Raw genomic sequence first — 18,587 nt, forward strand, 5'->3', positions numbered from 1 at the left:
TAAGATAACTTCCCTTTCTCAGAGGTCCCCAGCCAGCCTCTCGGGGGAGGAGAAGATGGAACTAATTGAGTTACAAAATAAACTGGATAATATATATAGATTAAAAGCAGAAGGAGCCTTTATTAGATCTAGGAAAAAATGGATTGAGGAGGGAGAACAGAATTCCTCCTATTTCTTTAGACTTGTGAAATATCACTGTACAAATAACACTATCCATAAGTTAAACATTGATGGTGTTATTACAGATGACCAAAAAAGTAATCGCTAAATACTGTAACAATTTTTACAGGAAATTGTATTGTATAGCTCTACGTACTGTCAGGAATCCACAGATATGTTTTTTGGCTCACTGAATAATGTTCACTCTTTCAGTGATATATAATCTAAACAGTGTGATGAACCCATCAAAGTTGAAGAGATTATAGAGTCTATCAAACATCTAAAGAACAATAAATCACCAGGTGTTGATGGAATTACATCAGAAGTTTACTAATTATTTTCTGAACAAGTAGCTCCCTTCCTATTTGAAGTCTTTTTAGAGAGTATTAAAAACAATGTTCTCCCTCCTACAATGAGTCAGGGGTTAATAACACTGATACCTAAGCCTAAAAAAGAAGTGCTGCTCATCGATAACTGGCGTCCAATTTGTCTTCTTAATTATGACTATAAGGTATTAGCCTTACTACTAGAAAAAATAATTAAAGAAGTCCTGGATGCAATCATTGATGAAACACAGTCTGGCTTCATGAGGAACAGACATATTTCTAACAATATCAAACTAGTATTAGACATACTTGACTACTCAGACCTCACTTGGCTTTGGGGATTTTTTTCTGTAAGACTATTAAGACTATACAAATCAAATCAAACAAATGGTAACAGCTCCGTCAAATTGAAATATGGCACCTCACCTAGATTTGAGTTATTTTGTATTTTTTTATTTAACCTTTATTTAACCAGGTAGGCTAGTTGAGAACAAGTTCGCATTTGCAACTGCGACCTGGCCAAGATCAAGCAAAGAAGTGTGACACAGACAACAACACAGAGTTACACATGGAGTAAACAATAAACAAGCCAATAACACAAACAAGTCAATGACACAGTAGAAAAAAGAAAGTCTATATACGGTGTGTGCAAAAGGCATGAGGAGCTAGGCAATAAATAGGCCATAGGAGCGAATAATTACAATTTAGCACTGGAGTGATAAGTGTGCAGATGATGATGTGCAAGTAGAGATACTGGTGTGCAAAAGAGCAGAAAAGTAAATCAAATAAAAACAGTATGGGGATGAGGTAGGTAGATTGGGTGGGCTATTTACAGATGGACTATGTACAGCTGCAGTGACCGGTTAGCTGCTCAGATAGTTGATGTTTAAAGTTGGTGAGGGAAATAAGTCTCCAACTTCAGCGATTTTTGCAATTCGTTCCAGTCACTGGCAGCAGAGAACTGTACGGAAAGGCGGCCAAATTAGGTGTTGGCTTTGGGGATGATCAGTGAGATATACCTGCTGGAACGTGTGCTACGGGTGGGTGTTGTTATCATGACCAGTGAACTGAGATAACGCAGAGCTTTACCTAGCATAGACTTATAGATGACCTGGAGCCAGTGGGTCTGGCGACGAATATGTAGCGCTAAAGAGAGGAATTAGGCAAGGTTGTCCTATCTCTCCGTACCTGTTTTTATTAATCACCCAACTTCTTACTAATTCTTTAAATACAGTGCCTTGCGAAAGTATTCGGCCCCCTTGAACTTTGCGACCTTTTGCCACATTTCAGGCTTCAAACATAAAGATATAAAACTGTATTTTTTTGTGAAGAATCAACAACAAGTGGGACACAATCGTGAAGTGGAACGACATTTATTGGATATTTCAAACTTTTTTAACAAATCTAAAACTGAAAAATTGGGCGTGCAAAATTATTCAGCCCCCTTAAGTTAATACTTTGTAGCGCCACCTTTTGCTGCAATTACAGCTGTAAGTCGCTTGGGGTAAGTCTCTATCAGTTTTGCACATCGAGAGACTGAAATCTTTTCCCATTCCTCCTTGCAAAACAGCTCGAGCTCAGTGAGGTTGGATGGAGAGCATTTGTGAACAGCAGTTTTCAGTTCTTTCCACAGATTCTCGATTGGATTCAGGTCTGGAATTTGACTTGGCCATTCTAACACCTGGATATGTTTATTTTTGAACCATTCCATTGTAGATTTTGCTTTATGTTTTGGATCATTGTCTTGTTGGAAGACAAATCTCCGTCCCAGTCTCAGGTCTTTTGCAGACTCCATCAGGTTTTCTTCCAGAATGGTCCTGTATTTGGCTCCATCCATCTTCCCATCAATTTTAACCATCTTCCCTGTCCCTGCTGAAGAAAAGCAGGCCCAAACCATGATGCTGCCACCACCATGTTTGACAGTGGGGATGGTGTGTTCAGCTGTGTTGCTTTTACGCCAAACATAACGTTTTGCATTGTTGCCAAAAAGTTCAATTTTGGTTTCATCTGACCAGAGCACCTTCTTCCACATGTTTGGTGTGTCTCCCAGGTGGCTTGTGGCAAACTTTAAACGACACTTTTTATGGATATCTTTAAGAAATGGCTTTCTTCTTGCCACTCTTCCATAAAGGCCAGATTTGTGCAATATACGACTGATTGTTGTCCTATGGACAGAGTCTCCCACCTCAGCTGTAGATCTCTGCAGTTCATCCAGAGTGATCATGGGCCTCTTGGCTGCATCTCTGATCAGTCTTCTCCTTGTATGAGCTGAAAGTTTAGAGGGATGGCCAGTTCTTGGTAGATTTGCAGTGGTCTGATACTCCTTCCATTTCAATATTATCACTGGCACAGTGCTCCTTGGGATGTTTAAAGCTTGGGAAATCTTTTTGTATCCAAATCCGGCTTTAAACTTCTTCACAACAGTATCTCGGACCTGCCTGGTGTGTTCCTTGTTCTTCATGATGCTCTCTGCGCTTTTAACGGACCTCTGAGACTATCACAGTGCAGGTGCATTTATACGGAGACTTGATTACACACAGGTGGATTGTATTTATCATCATTAGTCATTTAGGTCAACATTGGATCATTCAGAGATCCTCACTGAACTTCTGGAGAGAGTTTGCTGCACTGAAAGTAAAGGGGCTGAATAATTTTGCACGCCCAATTTTTCAGTTTTTGATTTGTTAAAAAAGTTTGAAATATCCAATAAATGTCGTTCCACTTCATGATTGTGTCCCACTTGTTGTTGATTCTTCACAAAAAAAATACAGTTTTATATCTTTATGTTTGAAGCCTGAAATGTGGCAAAAGGTCGCAAAGTTCAAGGGGGCCGAATACTTTCGCAAGGCACTGTAATAGTCCTGTACAGGGTATTTCCATAGCTGGTAAAGAAATTATTATAAGCCAGCTGGCTGATGATACTACACTTTTTCTGAAAGATGGTAACCACATTCCTATATCGATCAATGTGATACAAACCTTTTCCAAAGTGTCTGGTCTATATCTTAACAATAATAAATGTGAACTCATGGCTGTCAAAGATTGGGTGACACCTGCATATTATGGTATTCCAGTAAAAGAAGATATTACATATTTAGGCATAACCATTACAACGGATCAGAAGTCTAGAGGCTTACTAAATTGTAACCCTTTTATTTAAAAAAAACAACAGAAGAAGCTAAATCAATGGCTACAGAGGGACTTGTCTTTAAAAGGAAGAGTCCTGATAACCAAGGCTGAAGGTATCTCTAGACTAACATATGGTGCTCTATCTTTATATCTTGACAGTAAAATATGCAAGGAGATAGACCAGATGCTTTTCAACTTTCTGTGGAGAAACTGTACCCATTACATTAGGAAAACTGTTGTAATGAACACTTATGAGAATGGTGGGCTGAATTTTCTGGACTTTACTACCTTAAACAACACTTTTAAGATCAATTGGATAAAACAACTCCTAAGAAGACCCACTTCTATGTGGAATTTTATTCCTCATCATGTCTTCTCTACTTTTGGTGTCCTTAACTTCATGTTGATTTGCAAATATAAATGGACAAAGTTCCAGTGACAGTTTCTGCTTTTCATCGGCAGGTTGTCCTTAATTTCTAAGCATAATTTATCTCCACACAGATATTATATATGGAAAAATTGGGATATATTGTTTAAAAATACTTCTTTGTTTTGGAAATATTGGTTCCGAAATAATATCCTATTGGTGAGCCAACTGGTTAATGCAGAGGGTATTTCACTCAGTTCTAAGGAATTCTTATCACTTTACAAGGTCCCAGTAACACCTAAAGATTTTGCAATTGTTTTAGATGCCATTCCTTCAGTTGTTGCTTTATTATTCAGGAACGTGTCAAGACCTGACCCTCAGAGCCAACCTTCCATTAACCCTGTTGACTCATCAGTAGGAAAGATTTGTTTCTCTTTTGGTCCATTCAACAACCGAGCGATACAAACCTTGTTAAATCAGGATGTTGCATGACCTTATGTCAAGCCTTATTGGAACGGATTTATTGATAATATCTGTTGGAAAAAAGTTTGGATGTTGCCACACACATACCTACTTGTTAACAAAATTAAGGAAGCTTCCTTTAAAATTATTCATAAATATTATCCTGCCAACCACTATATGAAGACGTTTAAGGAAAACATCAACTCAAATTGCTCCTTTTGTAATGACCACCCAGAAACAGTGTTGCATCTTTTTTGGCATTGTATTCATGTAAGGAAACTGTGGCAAGACATCAGTAGATTTATAATTGAACACATTTACGAAGATCTTACACTATTGTGGAGAGATATACAGCTTGGATTCTTTACCTATGATAGAAATAAGCAGAAAATGTTTTATGTAATTAATTTCATTATTCTTTTGGCCAAATTTCATATTCAGAAATGTAAATTTACAAACAAAAAAAATACATTTTCTTACCTTACAAAAAGAAATTGAACTGTCTTTGAAGACAATTAAATACGCTACTAACAAAATCTGTTAGAATAAATAAGTGTATGTATGTCCTTGTGTAATGTGATATTGTACCCCCTAGCCCAATTGTCCTTTGTATATTATTAATATATTATTGTGTTCCCAAATGTACTTTCTGTATTGATTTGTTGTTAATAAAAAATATTTTTTTTAAATTGTTGTATTCGGCACATGACAAATCACAAATTTACGACCTCTTTCACAATGATGTAGAGTTAAAAATAAGAAAATAAAAACACAAGAGGAATAATATACACAGTAATTAACATACAGGGAGTACCAGTATCATATTTATGTGGAGGGATATGAGGTAGTTGAGGTAGATATCAAGATACTGTATATAATTTAAAGTAGCAGCAGCGTATATGATGAGTCATCTCTGTATACACATCGCAAGACCCGCTGGTTGATGCTTATTTATAATGCACTTTTAGGCCTCACTCCCCTCTATCTGAGATGCCTACTGCAGCCTTCATCCTCCACATACAACAACTGTTCTGCCAGTCACGTTCTGTTCAAGGTCCCCAAAGCACACACATCCCTCCTCTGTTCAGTTTGGTGCAGCTAGCGACTGAAAAGAGCTGAAAAAAACACTCAAACTGAACCGTTTTATACCCATCATGAGGTTGATCTACATCTCTTCATTCAAAGACTCAATCACGGACACTCTTACTGACAGTTGTGGCTGTGATGTATTGTTGTCTCTACCTTTTTGCCCTTTGTGCTGTTGTCTGTGCCCAATAATTGTTTGTACCATGTTTTGTGCTTCTACCATGTTGTGCTGCTGCCATGTTGTGTTGCTACCATGTTGTTGTCATGTTGTGTTGCTACCATGCTGTGTTTTCCTGTGTTGTTGCCATGCTATGTTGTTGTCTTAGAGCTCTCTTTATGTAGTGTTATGGTATCTCTCTTGTCGTGATGTGTGTTTTGTCCTATATTTTTATTTTATTTTACATTTTTAATCCCATCTCCCGCAAGGAGGCCTTTTGCCTTCTGGTAGGCCGTCATTGTAAATAAGAATTTGTTCTTAACTGACTTGACTAAATAAATAAAAATGTGTGTATGTATGTGTGTGGGTGTGTGTTATGTGTGTGTGTGTAATGCGTGTGTACCCATCTAACAAGGGAGAGAAAAAGTTAATGTTCCCCTAATGTTTGAGTGTCCAGTTTTCCGTTACTTGAACATAAGATATTAATGTTCTAGACACACTTCAAGAACATTTCTGTGTATCAGTTGTCAGGACATCACCTGATGGTCCCAAAGAAAGAAGCTCTTTGTTTGTTGGCAAGGTTAGGGATACTTAAAGTGTTTTCAACTTACATATTTGATTACATTGTGTCTGTTCATTTACACAGTAATTATAATTCAACATATCCTCACCTGGGATTTGACCTCACAACCTCATTTCACAGCATTCTGATATTCCTGCTATGCCACCATGTCCCTGTCATGTATCAGTTAATCTGACTATTCTCATCATTGATTTGAATGAGGCCTCGTTATTTCATCAATTTAAGAGCTTTCAGTATAGTTGTCTGAAGTTGGTTGGGCATGTTAACCTGTTTTAACGATACTCCTGAATCACTATGATCAATAAAAGTTTTTCTTGAGATGTACTTTTAACAGAGCTGAGATTTACCTCAAAGTGCTTTTACCCTATTGCTCACAGCCTTACACCTATCAAGTTGTTTCAGATCTACACTAGTGCTTACAGAAGAGGGGGTAGGGTTTCTTCTGGACAGGACAGTGGTTAGGACATTTTTTAATTGGTGCTGGTGACCTGGGTTCGGGACCCACTAAGGCAATCACCCTACTCTCAAATACTAAGCAAAATATGTTAATGCCATTATTTGGCAACAGTTACAACATACCTATCTGATTTAATTAAAATTAGTTTGATGAAAGATGGGAATCGGTAGGATTTCCCCTCAAGCACGAATTTTGACCACATTTCCACTACCTCATCAATTATCAGTTTTTATTAGTTCTGTATAGCTGAGCATCTCTATCGTGTTTTTTTAAATCTACACCACATATACCATTTAAACAAACGTGTCATTGAGAAACTCATTTTAAGAAGAAACCCTAACCTCTCCTCCTTAGGCACTTACTGTATGTAGGTGAAATAACTTGATAGGTGTAAGCAATAGGGGGAATGCACTTTGAGGAAAATCACAGCTCTGTTAAAAGTACATCTCAAGCAAAACAATTTTGTTGATCTGAGTGATTCAGCAGTATCATAAAAAAAAAGACGGTTAACATGACCCACCAACATTAGCCAACTATACAGAAAGCCCTTCAATTGCTGAAATAAGTGAATCAAATCAATGATGAGAAGAGTCAGATTAACCAATACCTGACATGGACATGGTGGAAGGAAGGCAGGAAGATCATAATACTAATACCATGAGTTCAAATTCCATTTGAATAAAAAATGCTATCATGTATGTTAAAAGCACTGTGTGTGAATGTTCTTTACCTTGCCAACAGACAAAGAGCTATGAAGTGGTTCACCAATCAGGGCCTTGATAGGGACGTGTAATGACTTTTTCTTTGGACACATGAATGTCCTTGCAACATTCCCTTGAAATGTGTCCAGAAAATTCATATCTTACTGTAAGTCCTAAACGTTATCTTAACCGTCATCGATGAGAAACAATACTGTGCAGCCGTATTCATTGACCTGGCCAAGGCTTTCGACTCTGTCAATCATCGCATCCTCATCGGCAGACTCGACAGCCTTGGTTTCTCAAATGATTGCCTCGCCTGGTTCACCAACTACTTCTCTGATAGAGTTCAGTGTGTCAAATTGGAGGGCCTGTTGTCCGGACCTCTGGCACTCTCTATAGGGGTGCCACAGGGTTCAATTCTTGGGCCGACTCTCTTCTCTGTATACATCAATGATGTCGCTTTTGCTGCTGGTGAGTCTCTGATCCACCTCTACGCAGACGACACCATTCTGTATACTTCTGGCCCTTCTTTGGACACTGTGTTAACAACCCTCCAGATGCGCTTCAATGCCATACAACTCTCCTTGTGTGGCCTCCAACTGCTCTTAAATACAAGTAAAACTAAATGCATGCTCTTCAGCTGATCGCTGCCTGCACCTGCCCGCCCATCCAGCATCACTACTCTGGACGGTTTTGACTTAGAATATGTGGACAACTACAAATACCTAGGTGTCTGGTTAGACTGTAAACTCTCCTTCCAGACCCACATCAAACATCTCCAATCCAAAGTTAAATCTAGAATTGGCTTCCTATTTCGCAACAAAGCATCCTTCACTCATGCTGCCAAACACCCTCGTAAGTAAAACTGACCATCCTACCGATCCTCGACTTCGGCGATGTCATTTACAAAATAGCCTCCAATACCCTATTCAATAAATTGGATGCAGTCTATCACAGTGCTATCCGTTTTGTCACCAAAGCCCCATATACTACCCACCACTGCGACCTATACGCTCTCTTTGGCTGGCCCTCGCTTCATACTCGTCGCCAAACCCACTGGCTCCAGGTCATCTACAAGACCCTGCTAGGTAAAGTCCCCCCTTATCTCAGCTCGCTGGTCACCATAGCATCACCCACCTGTAGCACGCGCTCCAGCAGGTATATCTCTCTGGTCACCCCCAAAACCAATTCTTCCTTTGGCCGCCTCTCCTTCCAGTTCTCTGTTGCCAATGACTGGAACGTACTACAAAAATCTCTGAAACTGGAAACGCTTATCTCCCTCACTAGCTTTAAGCACCAGCTGTCAGAGCAGCTCACAGATTACTGCACCTGTACATAGCCCATCTATAATTTAGCCCAAACAACTACCTCTTCCCCTACTGTATTTATTTATTTTGCTCCTTTGCACCCCATTATTTTTATTTCTACTTTGCACATTCTTCCACTGCAAATCTACCATTCCAGTGTTTTACTTGCTATATTGTATTTACTTCGCCACCATGGCCTTTTTTTTGCCTTTACCTCCCTTATCTCACCTCATTTGCTCACATCATATATAGACTTGTTTTTCTACTGTATTATTGACTGCATGTTTGTTTTACTCCATGTGTAACTCTGTGTTGTTGTATGTGTCGAACTGCTTTGCTTTATCTTGGCCAGGTCGCAATTGTAAATGAGAACTTGTTCTCAACATGCCTACCTGGTTAAATAAAGGTGAAATAAACATTTTAAAAAGTTCTGAGATGGTAACCACGTTGTAAGTTCTACTTGACAGTAAGGGAAGGGTCTCTTGGAAAAATTCCTTGCATGAGAACATTCCTATGAAAACTTTAGTTAATGACCTAATGAGACTATTAAGGGAACGTTCTCTAAAGATGTGGGAACGTTTTGTTGTTAGCTGAGTAAAAGCCTCATTCTTTCCTTTATCTGCAAAACCCTTTTCAATGTGAACCAAGGGCTGAGATACTTTCAACATACATTTCAGAGTTTCCCAGTTCTGACTAGCACGTGAACGCGACTTTAGCCTATCCGCCTCCGTCTCTGGAGGGCAGTAACTCTTGGAGGGCAGTAGAAGTTGGTAAGAGTTTAATTTATGTTAAAAGTAAAGACAAAGCGTCTCAGCTCTTGGTTTATCACAGTTCACATCATCACGTTGATGCAAAATGCATCATATTGTGCATTTGGTGACACACTAATCTTTTTCACTCTTTGTTGACTTTTTCATTAATTAGGCTATTTTCTCTTAAACCTAAAAATGTATATTATATATGATTATTATTTTTTAAAGTATGAATTACCAAAGTTACAATAGGTTTCCATAGAGTTTCTGTTAATAATCCTGTAACTTTGGTAAACTACCGATAGTAAAAGGAGGAGAATAAACAGTCCACCATCTTTGAGTCCATTGAGACCATCCATTGATTGAAAGGGGGTGATGATCTTGACATACAGTATGGAGTTCTAGGCTACATGCTGCACCATGGATGCATGCTTTTTAAATTTAAGGTAAGGTACAAGTTAAGTATAATCTTGCCTAATACATCAAACGGTGACATCTGCACACACCCATGCAGACACAGACCCATTGAGTATGTTGTTGTGTTGCAGCCCTTTGACGTGGCTCAGGTCCTGACTGGCGGATGCCATGGCCTCGCCAGGACATACAGACAAGGGTAGGAAGAGCTGCATCAAGAGAGAGAGAGAGAGAGAGAGAGAGAGAGAGAGAGAGAGAGAGAGAGAGAGAGAGAGAGAGAGAGAGAGAGAGAGAGAGAGAGAGAGAGAGAGAGAGAGAGAGAGAGAGAGAGAGAGAGAGAGAGAGAGAGAGAGAGAGAGAGAGAGAGAGAGAGAGAGAGAGAGAGAGAGAGAGAGAGAGAGAGAGAGAGAGAGAGAGAGAGAGAGAGAGAGAGAGAGAGAGAGAGAGAGAGAGAGAGAGAGAGAGAGAGAGAGAGAGAGAGAGAGAGAGAGAGAGAGAGAGAGAGAGAGAGAGAGAGAGAGAGAGAGAGAGAGAGAGAGAGAGAGAGAGAGAGAGAGAGAGAGAGAGAGAGAGAGAGAGAGAGAGAGAGAGAGACCAGTAACCAAAACACTCTTAGATAACTTTCTGGATACCACATTCACTCACAGTAAAGAAGGCATCAATCTATCAGTAAAAAACATCAACTATATATTCAGGCAAATGGCAAAAGAATCACAATTGAAATTTATTTTAAAACACTAAACAAAAAAGATCACAGATGACAACTGGTTTGATGCAGCTGGTAAAACTATAAGGAAAAAACTTAGAACACTATCCAACCAAAAGAACAGAGACCTAATAATACAAGCACAGTACAACAGCAAGCAGATGACACTAATTGAGGAGTCCAAAAACACAAACAACTTCTGTCAAAATTTGAAATAAACAAAAACATCTAAACAAGAGGAATTAGCAATACAAAATGGTGACATATGGACAACCCATTTTAAAACACTCTACAACACCGTTCAAATAGACACAAACGCAGAACAATGCCAAATTCATGAGAAGTTGAATGGGTTAGAAAAAGCTATAAAGGATAATCAAAATCCATTGGACTCCCCAATTACTGACCAGGAGCTCTATAAGAAACCTCAGGCCCTCAAATTTAAAAAAGCATGCAGACCTGATGGCATCCTAAATGCCAAAGTGTAGATCCTGAGTGTAGGTTATTTCCCTGACATCTGGACTCATAACCCCAATCTTCAAATTTGACCCTAACAATTACAGAGGCATTTGTGTGAACAGTAACCTGGGGAAGGATTTCTGTAGAATTATACAAATGTAAGAGTTCTAAACTTCCTTAATAAGCGCAATGTCTTGAGTAAAAGCCAAATTGGATTTATACCAAAACATCACACGACCAATCATATTTACACCCTCGACTTCCAAAAAGCATGTCATTCTATTTGGCATACAGGACTGTTCTACAAAGTTATTGAACGTGGTGTAGGGGGTAAAACATATGACATAATTAAATCAATGTATACTGGCAATACGTGCAGCATCAAAATTGGCAAGAAAATAACATCATTATTTAACCAGGGGCGGGGCCTTCGCCAGGGTTGCAATCTGAGCTCTGTACTGCTCAATTTTTACACCAACGAATTGGCCACTATTCTAGAAAAATCCTCTGCCCCTGGCGTTAGTCTCCACTATTCAGAGGTTAAATGCCTACTTTTCGCACATGACCTATTCCTACTGTCACCCACAGCACATGGCCTATTCCTACTGTCACCCACAGCACATGACCTATTCCTACTGTCACCCACAGCACATGACCTATTCCTACTGTCACCCACAGCACATGACCTATTCCTACTGTCACCCACAGCACATGACCTATTCCTACTGTCACCCACAGCACATGACCTATTCCTACTGTCACCCACAGCACATGACCTATTCCTACTGTCACCCACAGCACATGACCTATTCCTACTGTCACCCACAGCACATGACCTATTCCTACTGTCACCCACAGCACATGACCTATTCCTACTGTCACCCACAGCACATGACCTATTCCTACTGTCACCCACAGCACATGACCTATTCCTACTGTCACCCACAGCACATGGCCTATTCCTACTGTCACCCACAGCACATGACCTATTCCTACTGTCACCCACAGCACATGACCTATTCCTACTGTCACCCACAGCACATGACCTATTCCTACTGTCACCCACAGCACATGACCTATTCCTACTGTCACCCACAGCACATGACCTATTCCTACTGTCACCCACAGCACATGACCTATTCCTACTGTCACCCACCGCACATGGCCTACAGCAGAGCCTACAGCTAGAGCAGTCCCCAAAAATCCCCAGAATACTAAAATAATGATTTTCCAGAGAAGGTCCAGATCTCAGGGATTTAGACCAAAGTTTTCAATTGGTACAACATACAGTATATAGAATACTGCACACACTACAATTAAGTAGGTTTAATAAATAATCTCAACTGGACACCTTAATGACGCAGTGAATGAACTGGGAGAGAAAGCACGCAGGGCATTCTATGCCATTAAAAAACAAATTCAAATTGAATACCTATTAAAATTTAGCTAAAACTAATTGAATGTGTCATTGAACCAATTGCACTTTATGGTAGCGAGGTGTGGGGTTCACCTGCAAAACAAGTTTTCATCAAATGGGACAAACACCCAATTGAAACCCTGCATGCAGAGTTCTGTAAGAGTTTCCTACATGTCCAGAGGAAAACTACAAACAATGCATGCAGGGCAGAATTAGACCAATATCCACTAATAGTAAAAACAAAAAAAATAGCAATTAAGTTTTGTAAACATCTAAAATACAGTGACCCTGTCTCGTGTCATTACCAAGCCCTGCAATGCGAAGAGCTGAGCAAAGACAAGAGTCCCCTCATCCAGCTGGTCCTGGGGCTGAGTTCACAAAACTGTTCTACTAACACACTGAAGCCTCAGGAGCAGAACATTCAATCAATCAGAATAAAACAAATTACAACACAGTCAAAACAAAACTACATTGCTTATTGGGAAACACAACAAGGACAAAGCAACATTTCTTTGTGCTATCTGGTCCTAAATCGACAGTACACTGTGTCTAACTATTTGATCATGGCTACTGATGAAAACCTTAGATAAACCTTGACAAAATACAGGTTCAGTGAGCACAGCCTTGCCATTGAGAAGGGTAGACACAGGAAACCCTGGCTCCCTGTAGAGGAAAGGCTGTGCAGCCACTGCACCACAGCAGAACCTGAGACGGAGCTGCATTTCCTGACAAAATGTAAAAAATATAAAACAATTAGAGAGTGTCATTTCCCCAAATGTGAAACCCTTATTCAAGGCAATATGGACATTGCTACGTCATGCCAATAAAGAAAATTGAATTGAGTTGAATTGAATTGAGTTGAATTGAGTTGAATTGAATTGAGTTGAATTGAGTTGAATTGAGTTGAATTGAAATTAAATGAGAAAGAGAAAGAGAAAGAGATGAATGTTTTGGGTAGTTGGGTTGAGTGTGCAGGCTTTCTATCTATTGGGTAATGTTTGTTTTTAGGGTCTCTTCGGTGGAGTGTGTGTGGGTGTGCGTGATGCGTGATGCGTGCTTGCGTGTGTGTGTGTGTGTGTGTGTGTGTGTGCACTCCTTGGCTCTCTAGTGTCCAGGCAGCACAGCCAGAGTTGAGCAGGAATGGAGAGGGAGACAGATAGACTGTTTACTGCAGTTTTGCAGTAAAAGGAAATAAGTATCAGTACTACAAATGGACAAACATGAAAACATTGCCTTGGTATCCAAAAATATAGCATATTCTCTCCCAGCAGTCACTCAATAACCCCACCACAGTGATCTGTCAAACAGGCTGTCATCAAGACCTACAGTATCTCAAACAACAGATCTATCTATTCCAGCCATGTGTCCCGGACAGCCGTCATCTATTATTGTAAAAGAGGCCATGGAACGGCCTTGCGAGGTTCAGCAAGAGAACAAGTGTGTGAGATCTAGCGCAGTATGTAAACCATTTGACATCAGTGTTTGGGCTTTCCTCTTTATGGGAACATCTGCGGCAGCTGCCCTATAAATTCCCTGTGTTGAGAAAACAGGAACAAAAAGTTCCATTTTTGTATGGCAGTGTACCATGGCGGACGGGCCTGGCCTCATCCGGGGGACGCTGCACTGCGCTGCTTCGTTTAGAGAAAGTGAAGTCGTGGATAGAGGATACTAGACACTATTACACAGTGTTGCTCTGTATAACAAGATATAGACTGGACTTCAATGCATTGAATTGAACTAAATTGAGTGGAATGTAATAGCAATCCATTTTAAACAAATTGCCATTGATTCCCAGAGGGAAATTGTAACATCACAGGCTTACAATAACAGACATTACAAACACATAAAGTCCTGCTATGCCTTAGAGTTGCAATCCAACCGACAGTGTTCCACAAATCTGCAATATTTACTGGACTGCTCTGCCTAGAAACAGATAGACAACAGTTAATTCATTCTGGGTTATCAGATCAGACCCCAATGAGAGACATTTCTTGTTATTACTTGTATATTCTCTCACCCACCCGCTCTCTGGCCTCTGGTGTGTTTATGAAGTAACTTTGTCTCTTTCTCATGACTTATTTTTCTTGACATATCTGACTGCTCATCTTTCTAAGGAGATTTTCAAATGCAATTTTCAAACCCGGGAGATGACTTTTGAACTGTTATGTGTTTTTATTAAGTGGGAAGAGGGAAAACTCTTACGAACATAATTCCAGACCATGTTTCAGGTGAAGAAAGATGTTTACACTTAGGCCCACAAGTCACCATGCTCCAGTTGTCTAGCTCCTTCCAACTGCCTAAATCTTTGTGGTCACTGATGTTCAACAGCACTGGTGTTGCAATGACTACAACGCAAATCGATGGCACCTCATTTGTGACATCAACCCAAGCATTCAAGCAACTTTATGTCAGTGTCACAAACTAAATGAAAGTAAAATTCAAAATGAAAGGGTTCCTAAATAACATTCTTCGAAGTCCAAGGGTTGTGATAACATCAGCAACGGGACTGGATTCGACATCATGTTGGAGGCGGGAGCGGACGTTGTCTGGACGTCTGTTATAGGTCATAATTAGACGCTGGAGAATCTAAGACCTGAATGGGGGATTTGTCCTCCTCTTCTCAGGGGTTTAGCAAACGCTCCATATGTTTTCCTCCCATGAGCCACTGGGGCCCAATGCAGGCCAAAACCAATTACAGCCCTGCCAAAAATGACACTTTCAGCTTCATAACCATTGATTGCAGAAATGGAAAATGAGGATGATATTTCATTTTTTCCCACCTCTCCTCTCTACTATTTCCCCCTTCATTAGATGTGTAAGTAATTCATGGTGTGAGGATGTGTCTGCTTGTTGAATGTTGGTTTACACACATTGAATTCACATAACCTCATGGACAGCGTGTGTATCTATCTGTTCTCCATCCTCCATCCCCCTGCTGCTCTTCTTTCCACCTTGCAATCATGTCTAATATAAACAAGTCACACATGCATTTGAATCAAGACGCTTGAACCATAGCAGTCTTCTCTCTCTCTCTCTCTTTCTCTCTCTCTCTCTCTCTCTCTCGCTCTCTGACTTCATCTTCTAATTTAGTTAGGCAACCATAGATTTTTAACAACTGAACCATAATAATGTGTAAAAAGGATTTCATAGATCTGGGTTGGCATATCTAGTAAAGAGCTGGTGTAGCTTTGTGTGAAACAACTTGTGTGACAACTTTCTGTTATGATATTGTAATTGATGATAAACTCCCTAATTCCATGGTATCCAATTGGTAGTTACAGTCTTGTCTCATCGCTGCAGCTCCTGTACGGACTCAGTAGAGGCGAAGGTCCAGAGCCGTGCGTCCTCCGAAACACAACACAACCAAGCCGCACTGCTTCTTGACACAGTGCCCACTCAACCCGGAAGCCAGCCGCACCAATGTGTCGGAGGAAACACCGTGCACCTGGCGACCATGTCAGCGTGCATTGCGCACGGCACGACACAGGAGTCACTATTTGGGGGATGGGATAAGGACATCCCTGCCGGCCACCTGGCGACCATGTCAGCGTGCATTGCGCCCGGCCTGCCACAGGAGTCACTAAGGCGTGATGGGACAAGGACATTCCTGCCGGCCAAACCCTCCCCTAACCCGGACAACGAAGGGCCAATTGTGGGCCGACCCATGGGTCTCCCGGTTGCGGCCGGCTGCAACAGAGCCTGGACTTGAACCCAGAATCTCTAGTGGCACTCAGGAGGGCAGCTATAATCTTGTCTTGAATATCTTTATATTCAGTATCATTCAATGATGCTGGGTGTAAATGATTGCTACTGTAAATAGCTTTCATTCAGTGAAGCTGGAGACAAAAAGGGTGCTGCCATGCTTCTAAATTAAGTTGTACAATACTTGAATCTCTTCCAAGATGCTTGAACCCAATCCAGTCTTTCTCTCTCTCTCGGCGTCTCTCTCTCTCACTCACTCGCTCTCTCTCTCCCTCTCTCACCCTTCTCTCTCACCCTCTCTCTCTCTCACCCCCCCTCTCTCACTATCTCACCCTCTCTCCCTCGCTCTCTCACTCGCTCACCCTCGCCGTCTCCCTTACTCTCTCTTTCCTCGGCAGTCAACCAACCAGGAGTGCACACTTGAAAGGAACTCTCTGAACATCTTCTAGTAAACACTCTCCAAAAGTCTTAGAGCTCTGACTGTTGTATCCAGTCATGTGAAAAGGTAAGTATACCCTATGGAAAGTAGTCTTTTTGGGGGGGAATATGGAATGAATGGTTGACTCAATGATGGCAAGTTGGCCAGGCCCTGAGGCCACAAATCAGCCCCAAACCATATTGCCACCACCTCCATGCTTCACAGTTGGTATTTTAAAATGTTTTTCAACTAGGCCAGTCAGTTAAGAACATATTCTTATTTACAATGATGGCCTATGAACAGTGGGTTAACTGCCTTGTTCAGGGGCAGAATGACAGATTTTCACCTTGTCAGCTCGGGGATTCGATCTAGAAATCTTTTGGTTACTGGCCCAACGTTCTAACCACTAGGCTACCCGCCGCCCAAAGCAGTGTTTCGTTTTTACCAAAAATGGCATCTAGCATTACGGCCAAACAACTCCACCTTTGACGCATCTGTCCAGGGGACATTGTTCCAGTAGTTTTGGTCTTTACCTAGGTTTTGTCTGGCAAACGTCAGTTGTGTCTTGATATATCATTTTTTAGAGCAGAAGCTTCTTCCTTCCTGACCTCCCATGTAGGTCAAGTCTGTGCACTCTCTTTCTGACAGTTGACTCATGCACTTCGAAATGTATTGAGGCAAGAGAGGCATGTAGATCCCTTGATGTTACCCTGGAGTTCTTAGAGATTTCTATGAGCATCTTTCGGTCAGCTCTTGGTGGGACGACTTGTCCTTGGTAGATTGCCAGTGATCTGGAATTTTGAGGCGACAGACAGTAACACATGGACAGACAGTGAGATTCAATACCGCCTTGCACACTCTTGCCTGCTGATATAGAGTGTAATCATTAGTCCAACAGTTGCAAACAAGAGTTTCTATTGGACAAATACAAGTATGATTATCTCTGTTTTGTTCCGTTTTCTTCCATTTAAGAAACGTTTTTCAACAGAATCAGCAGAATTAATACAGCCCTGATTGCACGTAAACACAATTCACTTTCATAGCAGCCACGTTGTATTCCTTCAATGCGCTCTCATCCTCTCACCTTGTCCTTTCACTTGTGGACAATGCACAACACATCAGCTGTATGTGACCATGCGAAAAAACCTTTCCAAGCCAAACCGCTGCACACAGCCTACATCGTTATTACCACATTAGCTAAAGTAACATCATAGTCAGCATAGCTAACGCATTAGTAAACCTGCTACAATCATGCAGTAATGTTAGTGTACAGTCAGTAAGCAGTTACACCGGCGGGCCCATGTGGCAATAAATGAGTATTACCAAAAGCTTACCATGACTTGGAAGAGTTCCAGTGTTATGTTGGATAGTCATAACCAGCTAGCTAACACAGTATCCCTCTGTTTTTTAAATGTAGCCTTTATTTAACTAGGCAAGTCAGTTAAGAACAAATTCTTATTTACAGTGATGGCCTACCAGAAGACAAAAGGCCTCCTGCGGGTACGGGGGCTTGGATAAAAAAGAAAGTTAAAGTAAAAAATATAGGACAAAACACACATCACGACAAGAGAGACACCACAACACTACATAAAGAGAGACCTAAGACAACAACATAGCATGGCAGCAACACATGACAACACAGCATGGCAGCAACACAACATGGTAGCAGCACAAAACATGGTACAAACATTATTGGGCACAGACAACAGCACAAAGGGCAAGAAGGTAGAGACAACAATACATCACGCGAAGCAGCCACAACTGTCAGTAAGCGTGTCCATGATTGAGTCTTTGAATGAAGAGATGGAGAAAAAACTGTCCAGTTTGAGTGTTTGTTGCAGCTTGTTCCAGTCGCTAGCTGCAGTGAACTGAAAAGAGGAGCGACACAGGGATATGCGTGCATTGGGGACCTTTAACCGAATCTGACTGTGGTAGAATGGGTGTTGTATATGGAGGGCTGCAGTAGGTATATCAGATAGGGGTTA

Source organism: Oncorhynchus mykiss, chromosome 6 (assembly GCF_057628025.1).
Source record: "Oncorhynchus mykiss isolate SJ-2025 chromosome 6, ASM5762802v1, whole genome shotgun sequence".
NCBI lineage: Eukaryota > Metazoa > Chordata > Actinopteri > Salmoniformes > Salmonidae > Oncorhynchus > Oncorhynchus mykiss.